We start from the raw sequence: 5186 nt of genomic DNA, 5'->3' as shown, positions 1-5186 counted from the left end.
TGCATAACGAAATATTTAGGGATTGTTTGAACGATTTTAGGAGAAGATCATGGATCTGGAATGATCCATGATTATATAGTTATTTCTATATATTATGAACCTGCGTGTTCTGATAGGGAGCATAGATAGAGAGTGTGGATTCAATATAGTCGAGAGGAGAAATTGTGACTAAGGCTGAAATGCCTTAGAATGTAATCTAATTATGTGTATAGTATAAACTGTGTGTTATGTGGAATTCTTATGTTTGTGCGTTTATGTGTTATTGAGTTAATTCCGTGTTATTGGTTCATTGATCGACCATCGATCAATGGAGATCCAACGATAAAACATGTTAACTGTTTTATGAGTGTCGTGAGTGTTTAAACAGAGTGTGGCAGAATTAATCTGGGTGGAAAGGCGAATTCCACCATAAGAAAACAAGTGCAGAGGAAGCCGTCGGATCGTTAGACCGATGGATATTAACGACGAAAGAGGAATGTCGGAGGAAGAGATATGGATTGTTAGATCGACAGCTCTGTAGAACGATGATGATCAGTAACAACAGGGAATAGGAGTGTATGGGTGTCCTGATCATAGTTGAAGGCCCGCATTCAATCACAACCGTCGATCTAAATTTCAAATGCTTATGTCACAATCAACTACGGGGGTTGAGCTGTTGGTAATCCGCATGCTAGTTGAAGGGCCATAGACCGTTGGATCACTGCTGATGCTGACCATTGGATTAATATTGCATCACATCATTCAAGAGTGAATGAACCTTGGCCTGAAGAAATTATGATTTGCGATGTGCGATGATTGGGTGTATTATCAGCCGTCAGATTGGAGGGTTATGATCAACAGTGGAGAATTAATCCGATAAAATTTGTGGGAAAGGAGCGGACCTGAGAAGTGTATGGACACGAGTTTAAATCTATTTGATGCCTAGTCTTGTGCATTCAGGTGGGATGACGTTAGTTGGCGGATTATGTGTTATATTGCTGTTAAGTGATTGGTGGGGTTTTTTTGTTTAAACCCACAATGTAACACTTCCAATTTGTATAGGTGGGCCATAACCCATAGGCTCATGTAAGGTGATTATGAAAACTAGGGAAATTTCCTTTAGGTGGTTTTTCCTACGGTAGATAGCAGAAATAACAAGTTTGCAAGTTTGAAATAGTCATGTAACAAGACAAAAAGATCAGAACTCATCACACCTCATCACCATCAGAAAAAAGCATTTGCAAAAAAGGATAATCAAGATCCTCCATTAGAATCTTTCATGGAAAGGTGTATCTCTACTTAAAGAAGCAAGTGTTACATAGTCTACATTACACCTAGTGCAGAATCCATAATTTGGAAGGATGAAGCTATGTGCAACATGATAATTTAGTTGAATTATTTTTACATCTTCAAGCAAGGGAAAGGAAGTTGATAAAGGAATTCTAGATGACCACATGAAGGAATAAGTATGCATATATTTGGTAATTTTTAATAGATATATAAATTCATTCCATCACTTAGTTGTAGATAGAATGGTTAGAATACTCTATGTCATGAGCATGATTGAAGAAGACGGAAATCTTCCTTATGAATGACACATGACGACATAAAAAATAATAATAAAATCCTTGAACTCTTCTACATTATGACATGAAAGAATCGACTTCATATGACCTCATGGATAATATGAGGTGGTGGGCAACAATTGTTCCTATGCAAGAGGAGATATGTATAGAGATCCCAAGGAAGAAGTGTGTGAAGAAGTTGAAAGGAGAGTTCGTGAAGATGTGTCTACAACTACTTAAGATAAAGTGATTAATCAACATATGATAACAATTATAGGGATTAGCTATGACATCTCCATGAAGAAGATATGAAGACTCTGATAAGTATAGTAGGAGAACCTTGGTAATAAATGTCTTGGAGATGGATTCTTATAGTATACAAAAAGATGTTGATGTCGTAGAAGTAGATGTTATGAATAAGGGACATGATGAGGTGGTACTTATATTTTTGAAGTTCACTTTTGATTTTTGAAAGAAAAAACATTTGGTTTGAAGTGAATAGGGCTACTAACAAAGGCTCGTAGAAATTCACCTACAACTAGTACACATAAATTTGGATAGATAATTCTAAAAAAAACATGACTTGGAAGAGGTAACAATATGAAAAATAGCCAAATGAAGACAAATAAGGTCACTTTATGATGAAAAGAATAATGACATGACTAGCACTACTTGGTTCAACACTATGTTTCGAAAAAGGTAAAGTGATGTAGAAGATAGGCGAAGCTCTACGAAGAAGTTATGGAAGAAGATGACTCCATGATGAAGAAGTTGAAAGCTTATTCATGAAATGATGATGCAAAAAGAGAAGCCCTACAAACATATGATAGTACCATAATCTCCATGAAATAATAAATAGCTGTTGTTGGAAACAAGTCCCTAGTTAAGAGGGGGCTTGCGTATATTCATTTCATGTAAAGGAATGAGTAGATCCTCCCTAGTTTAAAGGGAAAAATGGAGGATTAGGTAAGCATATGAGACCAATACTTATCGAGGATAGAAGTAGTCTTGGGAACCAATACTCTTGAGGATGAGGTAGGGCATCCAATAAGAAGAGTAGTCAAAGAGGATGTTCCTTGAGGATGTGTAATTCCAAGAGGGGAATGGTCCTAAAAGGACATACCTTGTGAATGTCCGGATGGGGTATGTTCCTTGAGAGACAATTATGAAGGTGTCTATAAGTCATGGTCTCCCTAACATTGTGCTCTAATATAGTGTATAGATAGAGTTGTTAGTCAAGGCCTTGCTATATGAAAATGTTGGTTGATATGATGAGATGCACTGATATAAGATGAAAAAAATATAGCTTATGAGATGGATTACTAATCCAAATATTCTTATGAGAATTCTTCAGTATGAGAATGTCCATGTGATCTGGGAAATTTTTGTGAATGATTTCAAACAAAAATCCTCATTATACATGGTCTTTTACTGACACATATTTGCATGTGAAATCATAAGGAATGTGAATGTTTAAACAACACTTAAATAAACCATCAACATGAAACAAGGAATAAATAAGAAGCAATAATAAACACATGATGTGATAACAATGTTCGTCCAATGTGGAATATGTCTCTGGGTCCAATGTCAAGAGTGGGGAGGCCGCTTCATTAGTTGCTGCAAGAAGATGATGAGTACATGGTGCAATCTTTTTCAATACAATGATGAACCCCCTTAACTAGAGTGGAATGTCTCTCCTAGTAGATGTTCTTCTATAAGAGTTATCACATATAAAATCTCTCCTTCAGCATGAAAGAATAACAATCTCTCACATAAAGTGGCATACAATGATCCTCCAACAAAGTGGCATACCTGGATCTCTAATTCAAACCATGATCTCAACAAAATCAAATGAACACATGGTGAAAATACACCTTATACCTCCAAGTCTGGGGATGACCTGAAAATCAGTTAGTCGGATGAAGAAACAACATGTGCCATCATGTTCCTTGCAAAAAATTGTGAATTTGACTATAAACTCGACCCCTTTCTGTCTTGGTCAAATTTTGGCTCCCATGGAATCTTTTAGATTCCTCACAAGATTTTCTTTTAGACACGAGCTAAAAATATGTTGCTCATATGAAGAAATGGACTACACATTTGAATTGTTGGCAAAATTTTAGTTAAAATGAGTATAAACTTGGCATAATTTTGACACCTTAAAAAATCAGCCCTCAGAGAATCTCCAAGGTTCCTCAAGATTGTGCATAAGAAGATTCTAGGGAATATTCCCCTAGAATATACTCTCCTTGAACTGCATGCAACAAAGTTCCTCTCTGTTGGTCACAACGTGGTTCCACCTTTTGTTTCCTTGGGTGAATGAACGATTTAGGTTTTTATAAAAAAAATGGTGTTAATTTCAAAACTAGCCTTGCTAGCATCTCTGCTGGCAGATGTATAATGAGAATGTTGGGTGTGTGTTATATTATTTCCATGACTATTCACATGTGTGGGGGGTTTACAGGGGGGAGGTATTGCATGCGGTTCGAGGCAGTGCCCAGGGAATTGTTTTTTGGACCCTAGATTAGGTGTTGGGACCTACCTATGGTTTTGTGCATGGGTTTTGCACATGGTTTTGGGCATGATGGTTTTCTGCCCATGGTATTTTGTAGATCCGGTCAAGGGAACTACAGTTATGTTCTAATCCAGGGTTAATGGATTTGGGTTTATTAATGCTTCTACATGTATATATGTGTATTGTAACATTGAAAGGAACATAATGAAAAAGAAATATGACAGTCTCGGTTTTGGGATCCAGGGGAAAATATCTGTGTATTTGTTTTGTGTTTCTCACCATTGTATATTTTCTGTTTTTTTAAGAATTTGTTTGCAGATAATTTTTGTACAGGGTTAAAACCTACATTTGTATCAAAGATATTTCAGCTTCAAGGGGATGCCTTTGCACTAAGGGGTTTTTCTCAGGCTTGTGGTAGACCCTATTCATTGGGAGATCTGTGGGATCGATTCTTGTGGTGAAAGAAGATGGAGAGAAGTGGAAGGATAGAGATCAAAAAATTTAATGGTTAGAGTTTTGAGTTGTGGAAACTCAAGATGGAGGATCTGATGGTGGATAAAGATCAGTGGATTGTGGCAGATCTGTGTATTAAACCAACAACAGTGTCAACTGAAGACTGGGTGAAGTTGGATCGGAAAGCATAGAGCACAATACAATTGTGTATCTTAGATTTAGTATTGTTGAATGTATCAGGCGAAGCTACGACAATGGCTTTGTGGGACAAGTTAGGGACTTTGTACCAATCTAAGTCTCTGGTGAACAAACTATTCCTACGAAAAAATCTGTATAACCTGAGGATGAAGGATGGAGACTCGGTGATAGAGCATATGAATGCCTTTAATACTATGGTAAGCTAGTTGTTATCTATTGATATTAAAATTTCAGATGAGGATAAGTGCATCCGTTTGCTGTGTTCTCTACCAGATTCGTGGGATAGTATGGTTGTTGCAATAGGTAGCAATACAACTACCTTGAAGTTTGATGAAATAGTCTCATCCATGCTGTTGGAGGAGATGATACAGAAAAATATGGAGAGCCAGAATGGAGATGCCTTGTTTGTACGAGGACCTGTCCCAAAACATAAACAAAATTAAGTCCTCGAGTGGGAGATCTAAATCTAGAGG

Source organism: Pinus tabuliformis, chromosome 9 (genome assembly GCF_031772625.1).
Source record: "Pinus tabuliformis cultivar Carrire ecotype Pingquan chromosome 9, CPIR1, whole genome shotgun sequence".
In the NCBI taxonomy this organism is placed as follows: domain Eukaryota; kingdom Viridiplantae; phylum Streptophyta; class Pinopsida; order Pinales; family Pinaceae; genus Pinus; species Pinus tabuliformis.
The sequence above is the reverse complement of the archived record's forward strand: the minus strand, read 5'-3'. Positions refer to the sequence as shown.